This window comes from Mustela erminea, chromosome 1 (genome assembly GCF_009829155.1).
Source record: "Mustela erminea isolate mMusErm1 chromosome 1, mMusErm1.Pri, whole genome shotgun sequence".
NCBI classification, from domain to species: domain Eukaryota; kingdom Metazoa; phylum Chordata; class Mammalia; order Carnivora; family Mustelidae; genus Mustela; species Mustela erminea.
Genome location: NC_045614.1, coordinates 139,432,806 through 139,451,900, shown reverse-complemented (window position 1 = coordinate 139,451,900; position 19,095 = coordinate 139,432,806). Strand labels below are relative to the sequence as shown.

The 19,095-nt window shown below is 39.1% G+C and overlaps 1 pseudogene; it reads left to right on the top strand.

The window, feature by feature from the left end:
* The first annotated feature begins 8,652 nt into the window (after window positions 1–8,652).
* The window catches only part of LOC116590959, a 39,409-nt pseudogene continuing 28,966 nt past the window's right edge, over window positions 8,653–19,095 (top strand).

The following is a 19,095-nucleotide window of genomic DNA, read 5'->3' as shown; positions in this document are numbered from 1 at the left end:
ATAGCATTTGCTGCATATAGTTTTTATAAGGGTTGACGAACAGTGAGAATTTTCTTTTGTGAGAATTTTGACAAATATACTGTGGAATATAACACAATTATTATTGTTTATATTATTATCATTGTTATTACTGTTATTATTTTGAACTAACAATTGGGGGACCTGATATGTATAAAAAATCCAAGCGCATACAAAGCTGTGTATATGGTTTTATGAAACATCACATCATCCTTCTTCTATAATCCAAGTGGTATACCTTAACATGTTACTGCATATTGCCTAATTTGCTATTTCACTTAAGTTTTGCTGAGTCTGTCCATCTAAATGATCATTTCTAGGTAGGCACTGTGTCTTATGGCTCATAAGTAGTAGAGATTCTGAGATTATATGTGTAGTACTTCCAAAGGTTTAAAAATTATAAACTGGAGATTAGAAGTATTCATTTTCAACCGATTTATAAAATAGAAACTTTCTTGAAAGCAATGCAGAACAAATAGTACAGGAAAAGCTGGATGCATATAAATTAGAAATTAAACCAAATCCAATAAATCTTTCAACAATTCCAAATCCTTTCCTTTATTTTCTCATTTTTTAATTGCTTAAGTTTATTTTATTGCCTTTTCTTCCTTATTATAACAAAACAATGCAGCCTTAGAATCATTGCAGATAAAACAAATAAAAACAAAGAGATTAGCATAATGAACACTGATTATTCTATACACTTTAATAACTTGATAGATAGATATCCTTCTGGATAGTTTTTAATACATCTTTAAAAGTGATCAAGCCACACCTATTCTTTTGAAAATTATCAGAAGCTATATAACCAATTCCATCCCATGAACATTTAGGTTGTTTCCAACTAACCCTTTTATTGGATATCATGGTTGTTTCCAACTGGTTCCCCCCACCCCCTTTTTTTTTTAAGGGAGAGAGAGCATGAGTGAGGCAGAGGGGCAGAGGGAGAGGGAAAGGGAGAAGCAGATTCCCCACTGAGCTCAGAGCTTATCTGGGGATCCATATGGGGCTGGATCCCAGGACCCTGGGATCATGACCTGAGACAAATTTGGACACTTAACTGACTTAGCCACCTAGGAGCCTCTCCAGCTGTTGGATATTAGGTTATTTCCAACTCATTATGTTGTATTACTTAATGCTACTGTAACATATTACTACAAATTTAGTAGCTTAAAACAAAAATAACTTATTCTCTTACAGTTCTGCACATCAGAAATCTGAATCATTTTCTTTCTTTTTTTTTTTTTTTTAATTTATTTGCTTGACAGACAGAGATCACAAGCAGGCTGAGAGGCCGGCAGAGAGAGAGAGGAGGAAGCAGGCTCCCCTCCGAGCAGAGAGCCCGATGCGGGGCTTGATCCCAGGACGCTGGGATCATGACCTGAGCCCAAAGAAGAGGCTTTAACCCACTGAGCTACCCAGGTGCCCCTGAATCATTTTCATTAGGCTAAAGTTGGAACGTCAACAGGGCCGGTTCCTTCTGGAGGCTGTGAGTGGACAATTCATCCCCTTGCCTTTTCCAGCTTCTAGAGGCTTCCAGAATTCTAATCTTTGCTTTTGTCACATTGCCTTCACTTTTGTATGGTATCTCCCCCTAATTTCCTGTTATGAGGATATTTGTGATTATATCATTGGGCCCATCTGGTTAATTCAGGATACTTTCTACATCTCAAGGCCCTTAATCACATCTTCGGGCCCATAATCGCATCTGCAAATATGTTATATATCATGTAACGTATTTCTAGGTTCCGGGGATTAAAATATGCACATCTTCAGGGGCCACTATTCATCCAGACAATAACAACCAGTATAAACGATGTGAGCAGGTAAAACAAATCCTGCAAATGTTATGAAATGTGATAACAATGTGTAAAGACACCTGAGCAGTTGTAAAACTGCCAAAATTTCTAATATTGTCCAAAAGGGGGGGGCAGTGGTATCCATTTTAACCAAGACATTTCAAACAGCTTGAGGTCTTGACCAGCTTGTCTTCCATAAATTCCCTGAAGTCCACTATGTAAGGACAAAGAAAAGTAAACCAGGTGGGCTGCGGGGGGTTGTGGGTCTCAAGATATGATTCTCAGGGGGAGTGAAAAATAAGTAGAGCGATGAAGGAAAAGCAGTGGATCAGGTGACGGGGCCTGCGGCAGAAAGGTCCTGACACCGGGGATGTGGTGCATACGTGAGTAAGGAAAGACCTGCAGGTAAAGGAGAGTGTCCTGTGTTTCAGGAACCAACGGCAGGTTTCTGTAGCTGGTAGTATATTTTGAGTTGGCAGTGGGAGGGGGATGCTGCAAAAGAGGAAGCTGGTTAGTGACCTAGGAGCTGGGATCAAAGTGGACCTCGGAAGGCCCGTTGCGTATAAGTTTTATCTTAAGGCAATTGCAGATACCTTGAAAATGATCTGGGTTTTCTGCTATGTGAACTTAATATTGCTAATATAGCAACACTCTCCACACTGCTCTACATTAGTCTCTCTCTCTTTTTTAAGTAAGCTCTATGCCCAATGTGGGGCCTGAACTCATGACCCTGAAATCAAGTGTCATGTGCTCTACCAGCTGAGCCAGCCAGACGCCCTTCCACATTGATCTATAGCTTTCACAAAATCCCTGTCAAGATTCCTCCTTCTTTTCTCTTCTAAAAGCTAATGAGCTGATGATCCTAAAATGAAAGGAAAGGGGCCCAGAATTGTTAAAACAATCTTGAAAAAGAATAAAAAGTTTGGAGGATTTAAATTTCCTGATTTTAGAACTTACTTCAAAACTAGAGTCATGAAATAGCACAACAGTGTGAAGCTTCAGGGTAGACATAGAGACCAGTGGAATAAAAATCCTTACCTTTACAGTCAGTTGATTTTTGACAAGGGACCCAAGTTAATTTAATGGGGAAAAAATAATCTTTACAATGGTGTCAGGATAGTTGGTTACTTATAATTTAAACAACAACAGCATGAACTTAAACCTCACTTGATATCATTCATAAAAGTCAACCCAAAGTGTATTGTAAACCTAAATTTAAGAGTTAAAATTTAAAAGTATCTAGAAGAGAACATTCAGCTTTCTTTGTCATTAACTATTAGGGACATGCAATTCAAAACCACAATGAGATACCCCTTCATATTCACATTGTAGTGACCCACAGTGGCCATGATAAATGAAGACTAATAATAACAAATAGTGGCAAAGATGTGGAAATCCTGGGACTGTCATACATTGCTGTGGGAATGGTACAGCTATGTGAGAAAAGAGTTCGGCACTTCCTCAAAATGTTAAACATATAGTTGCCCTGAGACTCAGCAACTCCACACAGGCGTCCACACCAAGCGCTGTATAAGAATGTTTCCAGAAGTACTGCTCATAACAGCCAAAGAGTGGAAGGAACACAAATGCACATCAACTGATGGATGGACAAATAAGATGTGGCCTATTCATACAACGGAATGTTACAGTCGATAAAAAGGCTGTAATAAGAAGGAGTAAAGTGCTGATACATGCTAAAACAAGGATGACCCTTGGAAACACCATGCGAAGTGGAAGAAGCCAGTAAGAATGATCACATATTATATGATTCCATTTATATAAATATCCAGAATAAGGAAAGCTTTGGCAGCAGAAAAGTAGATGAACGATTATCTAGGTTTGAAGGTAGAGGTGACGGGGAGTGGAGAATGATTACTAATGGGAATGGGCTGCTTTTTGTGTGATGAAAATGTTCTAAAATTAGATGGTGGTGATGGTTGCACAAGTCAGCAAATATGCTAAAAATCTGAATTGCACACTCTAAATAAGTGAATTTTATGGTATGTAAATTACATTTCAGTAAGGATGTATGCATTTTTAAAGACTGTACTGGGGATTGACATAGTTAATTTCCATCAGCGTGGGAATGGAAATAGAAGGGGCCCAAGATTGGATGCAGGCAAGCTGGTTGAATTTTTCAGGCATGAGTTCAAGCTGGTCAGGTTGTTTTCATTTCAAATTTTATTAAAAATAGATGCTTATTCTCTATAAGTGTGTGATGATAACAGTTTCCTCTTTCTAGTCAACTGCTGACCGTCTTTACCCTCTTTGTTCCAGCACAGCACACCGTGGCTCGGTCGGTCACACAGGACGCAGCCAGGGAGAAAGGATGCGCTAGGTTTTATGTGATGAAATTTTGCTGCTTAGTGCATCAGTTGACTTAGAGACAGGGGATTAATCAGCCTGTCAGATTGTTCCCCTGAAAATAGATGCAGCACAAGAAATAGTAACCTGTGGCTTTCTCAGTTCAGCAAGGCGCCTGGTTAAAATTTTGTATGCCTGCCGTGTCTGAGTGTCTCTCTCCTTGACTGTAATCAAGGGCTTTCTCTATTTAGATGTACGTGAGGCTCTAACAAGTTGTTAGTATTGACAGGTTTAAAAAACAATCCCAAAGTCTGCTTGTTAATGTATCCCAGGGCCACTCATCAATGATTTGCACTTCACATACTAATATACTTATGAGAACAAATTTATTTTTAGTCTTCCTTTCTTCTCATGATCAAGATACTGGCAAACCATAATGTCATAATGTCACAAAATTCAATACAAGTAGCAATCCTTGAACTGTTGGAGACATACATTAAAAAAAACTAGTATATATTTTGTAAAGCAAAAACAGCAATTTATACATATATAACTAGGGGTCATGTTCATTTCTTGGCTGTTTTAGAAGGACAGCTCTGCATGAAAAATGAGAAAATAAGGTGGATTAGTGTGTCCATTCATCTCATGGTATGGCATGGATATTACCTAGGATCCTAAGTGATTATAAAGCAAAAAGGATGACAGAGAAATATAAAAGTCAAATACCATCTGACAAGTTGTGTCTGACCAAGCGGCAGTAGCCAGCCATGAGTTCACCGATGGCTCTAATGCTTGTGCTTTTCAGAAGCGCAAAGAACCGTCATCCACAGCTGATCTGGAGCTGTTCGTTTTCCTGTAAATCATAGATCAGCCTTTAAGTACTCCTTCAGCCTTTGTTAATAAGATGGTTCTTGTAACCTTTAGAAACTCAGGTGTTTCCCTTTGTTTGAAGCCAGAGACAAGTCTGGGCAGAATCTATTATTGCTCCTGGAAGGGAGTCTGACCTTTGCCAGGGCCCTTAGAGAACAGCTAGGATCAAACAGGTTTGGGGGAAGGTGGTGAAGACGTACAGACTCAGATACAGGAGTCTGGGTGCAGACACATGGCACTCATGGCCGTTTGCATTAACATTCATCTGGTGTCTTTTGCCTTGACTGAGAGTACCCGGAATCAGTCCTATGGGAATGGCAATTAGGTTCAAAGTATGACTAAAAGAAGAATCTCACGCCAATAGTTTTTTTTTTTTTTTTTTTTTTTTAAAGATTTTATTTATTTATTTGACAGAGAGAAATCACAAGTAGATGGAGAGGCAGGCAGAGAGAGAGAGAGAGGGAAGCAGGCTCTCCGCTGAGCAGAGAGCCTGATGCGGGACTCGATCCCAGGACTCTGAGATCATGACCTGAGCCGAAGGCAGCGGCTCAACCCACTGAGCCACCCAGGCGCCCTCACGCCAATAGTTAATAAAACAACTTGCCACTGCTTGTTGTGACAGCATAGAGTTAAGCTGCCATTGGATATGAACCTTGAGAACTTGAACCCCACTGACTCCTTAGGACCCGTGGACTCTGAAAAAGGCTGTTTTGTCCGAAGTCTGCTGTTTGGGGATGAAGGCCTGGTGGTCCAAGGAGATGAAGAGAGGGCTGGGTAGCAAAGAAGCCAGATCTAGGACCCAGTCTTAGGGACTCAGTCTGTGTCCTGTCTCCCAACCACATGGGTTTTTTTGTCTGCATGTTAGCATGTACTCGCTCTGTGAACTCCCATCTCTTCAGTTGTAAAATGAACAAAAGAAAACCAGGCACGTAGGATGTTATAAGCAAAAAATGAGGTGTTGAGCATCCATCACTGCCTTTAATAAAAACCCTCTGCGGAAAAGCCCTGTTGTTGTTTTCCTATTATTTGCCTCATTTTTGATGAATTCTACTACATTTGGAAAATGTAGTCTTTGTGGCCTCTGGTAAAATATACTGTCATCGTGGGAATTATGAAAACATTGCTACCAGATGCTGCTGCACCAATTGTAGGCCTCATCAACATTGAATCTTGTTCCTGACCCATGTGGAAAAAGTCTGTAAGATGTAAAATGCTATAAAAATGCTAGTTTTTGTTATTCATGTAACAATCTGTTTTAGTGATTTTTTTTTTTCTTTTTTAGTGGTCCCTAGCACAGCTCTTGCCCAGAGGATTAGGACAGATCCTCTTTCGTGATAAACGTATCTTTGTGCAAGGGTAGCCCTTGGCAACAAGACGGGTTAATTGCCTAGAAACAGCTGCCTTCTGGTAAGAAAGAGAGCAAACATGAAGGAAGAATAGTTCCAGATAGTTCCAAGAAAGACCAGCCTTTACAGCTCAAGAGAGGTATTTTCAAGTTGCTGGTGAGGAGTGGTCTGTCAGCCAGAGTGCCAACTGGTTTGGATGAAGCCAGACTCTGAAGCATACCAGGGAAGCGAGTCCTCTGGAAAGCTCTCTTTTTCCTTAAATCTTTGCAATATTATTTCGAAAGTCTGTGGGTAGTATCTGCGGACCATCCACAATTTAGAAAACTAAGACTGGCCAGACATTTTCAGATGGAAGTGTCACTCACCCCAAGGCCAGGGGTATGCTCACTTGTGAAGGCTTTGTTGGCTGTGGGGAGACCAAGCCATGGGAAGTAATAGTAATGGGAGAGACTCTCTTTGGGGATTCCCCAGGGTCAGAGATGACACTTAACCAACAAATGTGTGCTGGAAATCCTTCAGTGGGTCAAGGTGAAGGAAATGACTTCTTTATGGAGTTTGGTGGGACCCAGGTGACTGAAGTGCTACTGATATGATGATGGTGATGTGTGTGTGTGTGTGTGTGTGTGTGTGTGTGTGTGTGTGTGTGTGGTAGGGCTGGTAGGGGAGTTGAATATGCATGTATGGAGGCATTGTAAAAAAGAAGTAGGATTTTTTTCTTTTTTGCCATCTCATTTTTTTCCATTTATAAAAAAAATACAAGAATATTGTTGAACATATGGGAAAATATAGAAAAGTAAAAGAAGAAAATTAAAATCACCCACAATCTACCATGAAAATGTAATTAAAAATACTGATGGGGTGTTGACCTGGACTGGAAATGAACACAAAATTGTGTCTACTGGTTTGTTAAAATAGTGGGGAAAGGGATTTTTTGGTCTTTTTTCCTCTTGGGATTTCAATTTGCAGTGTTTTTTTTTTTTCTAGTGCTTTTAATAGAAATATATGGGCAAAAGAGAATTATAACATATTGGTAAATTTTATAAATTTAGAACGTAACTCTATATGCTGTTTTGCTCTGTTATCTCCACTTTAAGCATATTGTGAGCTTTTCCCTTCTGAGTAAACATTTTTCTAAACTATGATTTAAATAGCTCCTTTGTATTTCATCATGTGGCTAGATTATAACTGATCTTAGAAATTCTCTATTGTGTACATTTAGATCCATATTTACTATTATATATAAAACCATACTTAATATCCTTATACATAATGTGGGTATGGATCTCTGTTACTTCCTTGAGATAACTATTTCAAAGTAAAATCCCATGATCAAATGGTATACACATTTTTCATGCTCCTGATACATATTATTGGATTGTTCTCTGAAACTACTCTATGAATTTATACTCCAAGGAGAGATGTTTGAGAAGCATCAAAGGGGGACCTAAAGAAAGAAACTGGGAGACATCTCTGAGAGGAGACTAGCAAGAAGGCAGAGGAGGAAGGATTCTTAGGAAAGAACCCAGAAATTCTCAGGCCCTTGTGTCAGAAGAAGAAGAGGAGGAAGAAGAAAGGGAAGAAGAAAAAGGGGAAGTAGAAGACAGGGCAGAGGAAGGAGAAAGAGAAGGAGAAGCAGAAGAAGAAGAAGCAGAAGAAAAAGGAACAGAGAGGTAGGAGGAGGAAGAGATGAAGATTACTTCTAACCATCTGTTTGATTCCCCAGTGACAAAGTCAGCAAAAGGAGCCAAGGATAGCACTTCATCTTGAAGAGGAGGTTAAAGAAAATGATGTATGTGAAAAATGTTCCTTGAACTCTTATGGGCTTCACAAAGTTATTCTAGGATGGCTTACGATGATCCTAGTCACTGAGGCACAGAAGTTAGGTGACTTTGCCACCATCACACTAATGCAAGTGGCAGAAGGCTAATTCAAAATGATATCTTCCAAATCCCCCAAGGTTTTCCACTTGACGTTTTCTATACTGTGAAGTAAAGAGGTTGGCCTGATGCTAACTTCTTTTCATACTTTGTGATGAAACAGAATGCATCCCCCCCTCACCTTTGGGACAGGAGCAGTTCCCACAAGGGCAGATGACATGAGAATGAATGAGGCTGACTATAATAAAAAAGAAAGGGACAATTTCTACAAAATGAAATGACTCTTTTACACTCAGCACCTACAATTTTGTCATTCATATGTTATTGTAAGCCAACTCCAGTGGGAGGTAGCTTGCACACATTCATTGTAACACTCTATCGAGGTGGTTTGATAATGCTTTTAACATCAGTTGTTTCTCCTGAATCTGCCTTAGTCAAATGGCCTGCAGAAAGAAATGCTGGGTTCTAGGATTTCTTGCTTTCCTATGGGCTGGATTTGGCCTTGAAGGCAAAGAAGAGAAAGAAGAACACAACTGTCGCTTGCTGGGCAAGTTTGATCTGATTGGGTATGGAGATGCCCCAAATCCCTCACTTGTTATTGGAGGATTGTTTCCTATTCAATACAGGATTATCCTGGCAAATGAGTCTATTTTGGAGGCAGTATCCACAAAACATGAAGGGTAAGCTGCTTTTCTTGTCTTCTTTTTCATCAGGCACAAGTGATGAAAGAGTACGGGGTGTGGGAGTCAGAGTCTGGAACTGGGGCCATGACTCTGACGCTATTTATTTGATGTAGGAAATACACTGCCTGTTTCTGGGCCTCAGTTTCTCCTAGGTGGACACCCTAGGAGTGCTAGAAAAGAAGCGAGAAAAGTTGGCCTCAAGTGGGTCCTTTCCCACTTCTGTACTTCAGAAAGAAAAAAGACAAGTTTTGTACAAGAGAGCGCAGGGCTCTTCAAAGGCTGGTTTGTGGACCAGCAACATCGGTAACACCTAAAAACTTGTTAAAAATGTGGAATCTCAGGCTGCCTCCCACATCTGCCCAGTCAGAATAAGCATTTTGACAAGACCTCCCGGTGATTTACATGCACATTAAGGTTTGAGGAGCACCAACGCAATGCAGTGTTGCAGCTTTCTTGTAAATTGCTATTACACTAAGCTCTCAAGTGAAAATACACGATGTGGGGATGCCCATTTATTTCTGAGCTAATATTCATAGTAAGATTCCTTGCCCTGAAGATTTCTGCCCTCCTCTCCTCACACTAAAATTGTTACATGAGGACACGGAATCCATAACTGATAATCTGAATTTACTAACAATGCATTTTAAGAAAGGTAAACAAGGCTTAGATTTGCATGTGTGTGCATGGCACACGTGCACGCGCACACACACACACATCAAAACACACACTTTAGCTATGAAAAGAATGCCAGAAATTAAAACAAAGGAAAACAACTCTTCACTACTTTACTACCATAACAAAGCAGCTCTTTTCCATTTATTTTCTCAGTCCTGTGTATTTAAATGCAATCATAATTTTTGTGCAGTTGTGAACACAGTAAGGACACAATTTTATATTGGGCATTTTACATTATATAGTGAGCATTTCTATGATGCTGCATGGCAATCATGATTATAAATGCATGCTGTAAACTATAGCAAATTAAAAAAAAAGATTTATTTATTTATTTGAGAGAGTGAGACAGAGAGCACATAGAGGGAGAGGGAGAAGCTGACTCCCCACTGAGCAGAGAGCCTTACATGGGGCTCAATCCTAGGACCCCAAGATGATGACCTGAGCCAAAGGCAGATGCTTAGCTTACTGAACTACCAGGTGATCCTTAGCAACTTCTTATACAATTAAATCTTTACTCTTTTCTGTTATCTTGTTTCAGGCTATGTATTTGAAATATCATTAGAGGGATGGATAAACAGTAATGTTGTTGGCAAAATGGAAGGGTTGCAGTCAATCTCATTTACCTCTTTCCTGGACCTTCTAATTCTTTCCCTTCCTTACAGGGAAGCAAAGGGAAGAGGGATGAGAAGGGCTTTTGCTCACAGATACATTGTTCTAGAGTCAGTTAATTATTTATCATAGAAGTTTACACATTCAATCTCTAAAATATAGAATGAAAACTAGAGCTTATCATAGTACACTTATATTTTGTAAATACACTTAATTTGTTCTTCACTTTTCATCAGAATTTTTGAAGGCTATCTTCCTAGCAAGGCTAACTGGAAAAAAGCCAATAGATAAGTTTTTAATAAAAATCCACCCCTTTCATTAAAAGAAATGATTTGGCATGTCCACTATGGTTGGAATCTTGTTCTCCAATGTTGACAAGATACTACTTTTGCTTGGCCATCAGCTAAAGTATACAGAAGAGGAAGGCTTTTCTATTATTCTGAAAATGTTCAGAGAAGAGAAAGGCAGTGAAATGGAAGGGGAAAGAGTATTTTAATTCTTGTTTTGGTTGATCTAAATGAAGTTAGGATTTAGAGAAATTTTCTGGGGGAAAAATGTATATGTTCTATCACAGTACGGTTAATATCATAGTAGAGATCAGAGAATGAAAGAACAATTGTCCCAAATCCCACCCTTCCAGTAATTATCCTCTGCTCATTAAAAAAATTTCCCTGTTGGAGGCAACTGTGTGGTGCAGTACATCGAGCGTTGGACTCTCAGTTTCTGCTCAGGTTGTGATCTGAGTCATGAGACTGAGTCCTGCCTGAGGGCTCTTTGCTCTGCACGGAGTCTACTTAAGATCTTCACTGCCTTCCCTCTGTCTGTCCCTCCTCGCCACCCCACCCCGCTAAAATAAATAAATAAATCATTAAAAAATAAAAATAAATAAAAATAAAAATAGAAATTTTTCTGTTGATACTTATCCAAATGTTCATACAATTTATATGTAGTTTTAATCCTAGTGTAGAAATAACATTGCACATGGCTTATTTCACTTCATATTATGTGTATTAAGTTTATGCTGTATAATCTTGCTAATTATAGTTTTTTAATGATGGAAAATGTTCCCATCAAATCAATATACCATAGTTTATTATCACTGAGCATGTAAGTTCTTGCCAGTTTTTTGATGTTATAGATAATTCTGTAACCAACAGTTTGGGAGTATACAGAGCTTTTTCCTTTGGGAAAAATGGTTTATTCAGATAAATTCTTGGGGGTAGGATTACTGATTCAAAGAAGGTGGATGTTTTTCTTGCTCTTGAAATGTATTGCTATATTACCTTTAAAAAGATGTTGCTGTATTTATTTCAAAACCATGTATGCCGATTTATACTGCCGCTGGAGTAAACTTGGAAACCAGCTATCATTAGTTGATGAAGCCCTTCCTGTTCTGGCACCTTCTGGTTCTCCAGTCTCCATTTCCCTGTGCCATACTCACTTCCACTTTAGCCTCCCAAAGGACTGATCTGTGCATTCCTAGAATGTTTCATGTTCCCTTTCTGAGGACGTGCCTTCACACATACTGTCTTCTTGGTCTGCCACTTTCATCCCTGTTTTCATGTCATCCTTTAAGCCTCAGCTAGGCTGTTCTCCACCGTGTGGTCCATCCTTTCTATTTCATGGCCCCTACATTCATCCCTCTCACTGTTTTTATGACTTGGTGCACTGCTTGGCTATTTTTCTGTTTTTTCACCTGTACACTGCAGTGCCTATCTTGTTCTGTGTTGTACTTATAATATCTAGCACTAGTAGAACTCAGTAACTGTTTATTAAATAAAAAATGAAGCTCAAAAAATTAGAGAAACATGGAGGAGAAATCTAATGTGCTAGCAGGGCAATTTGCAGTTAGACATTTAATGAAAAACATTTATTGATAGAAGATATGGAATTAGATACTATAACTACAGATAACAGTAAGTCAAAAATTCTTGAGGTCTTTGGTTTTATTTTAAAATTTTTAATTAAGGGCGCCTGGGTGGCTCAGTGGGTTAAGCCACTGCCTTCAGCTCAGGTCATGATCTCAGGGTCCTGGGATCGAGTCCCGCATCGGGCACTCTGCTTGGCAGGGAGCCCGCTTCCCTCTCTCTCTCTCTGCCTGCCTCTCCATCTACTTGTGATTTCTCTCTGTCAAATAAATAAATAAAATCCTAAAAAAAATAAAATTTTTAATTAAAAATTTTTTTCTTAAAGTAGGTTTTATACTCAATGTGGAGCCTAATGTGGGGCTTGAACTCATGACCCTGAGATCAAGACCAGAGATGAGCTCAAGAATAAGATGCTTAATTGACTGAGCCCCCCAGGTACCTCTTTGCTTTTACATAGATTAAAGTTTAGATAAAACTGGGAAGAACAGATACAGAGCAAGATGTCAGAGGAGTAGGAGACCTAAATTTCATCAGGTCCCAGGGATTCAGCTAGATAGTTATCAAATGATTCTGACAAGCTAAAAAATCAGCAGGAGGTCAAAGAGAAGAAGAGCAGCAATTCTGGGAACAGAAAAGCGACCACTTTCTGGAAGGTAGGACATGCGGAGAGTGAATCTGAAGCAATATATGTGGGGTAGGGTCTGACTCCCAGCAAGCAGTAGAGCAGTGAAACAAAATTGGAACTTTTAGAAGTCTGCTCCACTGAGGGGCGTCACTCCAGAGGCTGAGCAAGGGTGAGGGGGTTGGGGGAGGTGGAGCCCTCATGGGGACAGTGTGGTCTCAGGACCCATGGGATCACAAAAAGACCAGGGGTGCGACAGAGCTCCCAGGTATAAGAGCAGGAAAGCCAGCTACAGAGACGGAGCTGAGGAATGGGCTCTCAGCTCAGGGTTACCTTAAACAGTGATCCACGGCACAGTGAGGCCACTGCTCTTTGAGGAAGGACCCCACAAGTGGAGATCTGGGGAGACCCCCCTTCATCCTCTGGGAGGAGGAGATCAGGAGCACGCTGCAGGAATCTGCTGGGTTTGGAGACTCCAAATGGGGCTGTGTACCAGAGATAGCAATGCTTGGTGACAGGCCATGTGAGCACAGAGCACGGCTGGAGATGAGGGAGATGGGAGGGATTGACTGCTTTTCTCTGAGGGTGTATTGAGGAGTGGGGCCCTGAGCAATTGTCTCCTCTGGGTCAGAGACTGGGAGGCTGCCATTTTCATTCCCATCCTCCAAAGCTGTACAGAAAGTATTCAGGTAACAAAAGCTACCAAGAGCAAACCCAAGCAGATTGCTTAGCCTGGTGGCTGGCAAGGGCAGTGCAATTCCACCTTGGGCAAAGACATTTGAGACTCACTGCAACAGGCCACTCCCCGAGAAGATCAGCAAGAATATCCAGCCAAGACCGAGCTTACCAATTAAGGAGAACAGTGGAACTCCAGAGCTAGGGGAAATCAACACATAGAATTCATGACTTTCCCCCCATGATTCTTCAGTCTTTTAAAGTTAAATTTTTTTAATTTTATTTTTTTCTTATTCTATTTTAAAAAATTTTTCCTCTTTCCCATTTTAACCATTTTTTCATGATTTTATCCCATCAATACCTTTTTAAAAATCTTCTTAAATTTTCATTGTTATAGTCATATTGTATCCCTTCATTGTATTTAAACTTATTTTTTGTATACATATAAGTTTTCCTTTCTTTAAAATTTTGGGATACAGTTTATTCTAACAGATCAAAATATACCCTAAATCTAGCGTGTGTATTTGTTCTAGTCTCCAGCATGATCACATTCTCTTCTATTTTTTTTTTTAAACCAACTTCTTATCTCATCAGTTTCTATTTTAAAACCTTTTTAAATTTTCACCTTTACATATTCCATCCCTTCATTGTGTTTACCTTTATTTTGTGTGTGTGTGTGTGTCTGTGTGTGTGTGTATAATATTTCTTTCTTTAAAATTTGGGGAGGCAGGTTCTTCTAACAGACTACAAAATATACCCAAAATCAAGTGTGTGGCTCTGTTTTTTATATATATATATATATATAAAACTTTTATATATATGTGTGTATATATACATATACATGTATTTATATATATACACACACATATATAAAAGTTTTATATATATGTATATATGTGTGTACATATATACATATATATGTATGTATATATGTATTATATATATATGTACATATACATATATATGTATATGTGTATATACATATGTGTATATATATGTATATGTATAAAACTTTTTTTTGATTTTTTCTTTCTCCTTTCTTCTTCTACCAGTATTGGGTCTCTTCTGATTTGGTTAGTGTACATTTTTCTGGGGTCAATATTACCTTTTTTTAAATTTTTTCTTTCTCCTTTCTTCTTCTACCAGTATTGGGTCTCTTCTGATTTGGTTAGTGTACATTTTTCTGGGGTCAATATTACCTTTTAGTATTTTGTTCTCTCATTCATCTATTCTTATCTGGATAAAATGACAAGAAAACAAAAAAAGAACAAGAGACAGTACCAACAGCTAGGGACCTAATCAATATGGACATTGGTAAGATGTCAGAATCAGAGTTCAGATGCTCACTGGGCTTGAAAAAAGCATAGATGATAGTAAAGAATCCCTGTCTGGAGAAATAAAACCTCTTTTTGGAGAAACAAAAGAACTAAAATCTAACAAAGTTGAAATTTAAAAAGCTATTAATGAGATGCAATAAAAATGGAGGCTCTTATGATAGAATAAATGAGCCAGAAGAAAGAATTGGTGATATAGAAGACCAATGGTGGAGAATAAAGAAGCTGAAAAGAGAGAGAGAGAGAGAGATAGATAAACAACTGGATGAAAAGGGGAGAATTTGAGAGATAAGTGATACCATAAGATGAAACAATATTAGAATAATTGGGATCCCAGAAGAAGAAGAAAGAGATAGAGGGGCAGAAGGTATATTGGAGCAAATTATAGCAGAGAATTTAACCAATTTAGGGAAGGGAACAAGCATCAAAATCCAGGACGCACAGAGAACCCCTCTCAAAATCAATAAAAATAGGTCCACATCCTGTCATCTAATAGTAAAACTTAACAAGTCTCAGTGACAAAGAAAAAAATTTGAAAGCAGCTCAGGAAAAAGGGCCTGTCACATACAATGGTAGAAATAGTTTGGCAGAAGACCTATGCACAGAGACCTGGCAGGTCACAAAGGACTGGCATAATATATTCAGAGCATTAAATGAAAAAAAAATGCAGCCAAGAATACTATATCCAGCTAGGCTGTCATTGAAAATAGAAGGAGAGATAAAAAGCTTCCAGGACAGAAACTAAAAGAATTTGCAAACACCAAATCAGCCCTATAAGAAATATTGAAAGGGGTCCTCTAAGCAAAGAGAGAACCTAAAAGCAGTAGACCAGCAAGGAACAGAGATAATATACAATAACAGTTACCTTACAGGCAATACAATGGCACTAAATTCATATCTTTCAATAGTTACTCTGAATGTAAATGGGCTAAATGCCTTAATCAAAAGACACAGGGTGTCAGAATGGATAAAACAGAAGACCCATCAATGTGCCATCTGCAAGAAACTCATTTTAGATCCAAAGACACCTCCAGATTTAAAGTAAGGGGGGAGATTTACCATGCTAATGGACATGGGGTGGCAATCCTTATCAAATAGATTTTAAGCCAAAGACTATAATAAGAGATGAGGAAGGACACTATATCAAACCTAAAGGGTCTGTCCAACAAGAAGATCTAACAATTTTAAATATTTATGCCCCCAATGTGGGAGCAGCCAACTCTATAAACCAATTAATAAAAAAATCAAAGAAACACATCAACAATAATACAATAATAGTAGGGAACTTTAACACCCCCCTCACTGAAATGGACAGATTATCCAAGCAAAAAATCAGCAAGGAAATAAAGGCCTTAAATGACACACTGGACCAGATGGACATCACAGATATATTCAGAACTTTCCATCCCAAAGCAACAGAATACACATTGTTCTCTAGTGCACATGGAACATTCTCCAGAATAGATCACATCCTGGGTCACAAATCAGGTCTCAACTGGTATCAAAGATTGGGAGCATTCCCTGCATATTTTCATCTGCCTCATTTATCCTAGCAGTCAGAGCCTCCATTTTTTAATTGCACCTCATTAATAGCTTTTTTGATTTCAACTTGGTTAGATTTTAGTTCTTTTAGTTCTGCAGAAAGGGCTTTTATATCTCCCGAGAGGGTTTCTCTAATATCTTCCATGCCTTTTTCGAGCCCGGCTAGAACTTTGAGAATCGTCATTCTGAACTCTAGATCTGACATATTACCAATGTCTGTATTGATTAGGTCCTTAGCCTTTGGTACTGCCTCTTGTTCGTTTTTTGTGGTAAAATTTTCCACCTTGTCATTTTGTCCAGATAAGAGTATATGAAGGAGCAAGTAAAGTACTAAAAGGGTGGCAAAGACCTCAGGAAAATATGCTTTAACCAAATCAGAAGAGATCCCAAATCATGAGGGGTGAGAAAGGGGATAAAAAGAGGCTCAGAAAGAAAAAAAAAAAAAAAGAAAGAAAGAAACAATTAAAAAAAGAAAACGAATAAAGAAAAAATATAAAAAAGAAAAAATCTATATATATTAGATAAACTAGTTAAAAACGTTAAAATAAAGAAAAAAGGTAAAAGTTAAAAAAATTTAGTGGAAGAAGAGAGAAAAAAAATTGAAAAAGAAAAAAAATTAAATTAACTGCCAAACTAAAGAATCATGGGGAGAAAGCCATGAGTTCCGTGCTTTGATTTCTCCTCCTCTGGAATTCCGCTGCTCTCCTTGGTATTGAAATTGCATTCCTTGGTGGGTGAACTTGGTCCTGGCTGGATTTCTTGTTGATATTCTAGGGAAGGGGCCTGTTGTAGTGATTCTCAAGTGTCTTTGCCCCAGGCGGAATTGCACTGCCCTTACCAGGGCTGTGCTGAGTAATCCGCTGGGGTTTGCTTTCGGGAGCTTTTGTTCCCTGAGCACTTTCCGTAGAGTTCCGGAGGCTGGGAGTGAAAATGGTGGCCTCCTGGTCTCAGGCCCGGAGGAGCCAAGAGCTCGGGGCCGCACTCCTCAGTGCACCCTCAGAGAACAGCGCCCATTTACTCCCATCTCCCTGGCCTCCGGCCACGCTCCGAGCTCACCAAGCCTGCAACCGGTTCAAGGTAACCCCAAGCTGTGAGCTCACTCCTTGGCTCTTTCTCTGTAACCAGCTTTCCCGTTCTAATACCTGCAAGCTCTGCGACACTCAGACACCCCCGATCCTTCTGTAACCCTGCAAGACCTGAGGCCACGCTGACCCCGTGTGGGCTTCACCCCAGTTTAGCCTCTGATGTCCCTCAGTGGAACAGACTTTTAAAAGTCCCGATTTTGTGCTCCGTTGCTCAGCTGCTTGCCGGGAGCCGGTCCCTACCCCTGGGGTCTATATTCCCATCGCTTTGGATTCACTTTTCCGCCAGTCCTACCTTTCAGAAAGTGGTTGATTTTCTGTTTCTAGAATTTCTGTTCTTCTTCTCTTTGATCTCCCGTTGGATTTGTAGGTGTTTGCAATCTTTAGATAAGCTACCTAGCTGATCTCCTGCTACCTGAAGTAGTCTCAGCCTGCTACTTCTCCGCCATCTTGACTCCTCCCCTCCCTGCATATTTTCAGACCACAATGCTCTGAAGCTAGAACTCAATCACAACAGGAAAGTTGGAAAGAACCCAAATCAATGGAGACTAAACAGCATCCTTCTAAAGAATAAATGGGTCAACCAGGAAATTAAAGAAGAATTGAAAAGATTCTTGGAAACAAATGATAATGAAAATACAATGATTCAAAATCTGTGGGATACAGCAAAGGCAGTCCTAAGAGGAAAATATATAGTGGTACAAGCCTTTCTCAAGAAACAAGAAAGGTCTCAAGTACACAACCTAACCCTACACCTAAAGAAGCTGGAGAAGGAACAGCAAAGAAAGCCTAAACCCAGCAGGAGAAGAAAAATCAGAGCAGAAATCAATGAAATAGAAACCAAAAGAACAGTAGAACAAATCAATGAAACTAGGAGCTGGTTCTTTGAAAGAATTAGTAAGATTCATAAACCCCTAGCCAGACTTATCAAAAAGAAAAGAGGACCCAAATAAATAAAATCATGAATGAAAGAGGAGCAATCATAACCAAAACCAAAGAAATACAAACAATTATAAGAACATGTTATAAGCAACTATACACCAGCAAATTTGATAATCTGGAAGAAATGGATGCATTCCTAGAGATGTAAAAACTACCAAAACTGAACCAGGAAGAAATAGAAAACCTGAACAGACCTGAACAGAGATTGAAGCAGTCATCAAAAATCTCCCAACAAATAAGAGCCCAGGGCCAGATGGTTTTCCAGGGGATGTCTACTAAACATTTAAAGAATTAATACCTATCCTCCTGAAACTGTTCCAAAAAATAGAAATAGAATGAAAACTTCCAAACTCATTTTATGAGGCCAGCATTATCTTGATCCCTAAACCAGACAAAGATCCTATTAAAAAGCAGAGTTATAGACCAATAACCCTGATGTACATGGATGCAAAAATTCTCACCAAAATACTAGCAATAAGATTCAACAGTACATTAAAAGGATTATTCACCATGACAAAGTGGGATTTATTCCAGGGCTGCAAGTTTGGTTCAACATCCACAAATCAATCAATGTGATACCATACACTAATAAAAGAAATAACAAGAACCATATGATATCCTCAATAGATGCTGAAAAAGCATTTGACAAAGTACAGCATCCTTTCTTGGTCAAAACTCTTCACGGTGTAGGCATAGAAGGTACATATGTCAATATCATCAAAGTCATCTATGAAAACTCCACAGTGAATATCATTCTCAAGGGTGAAAGACAGAGCTTTTCCACTTAGGTCAGAAACACAGCAGGGATGTCCACTATCATCACTACTATTCTAGTACTAGAAGTCCTAG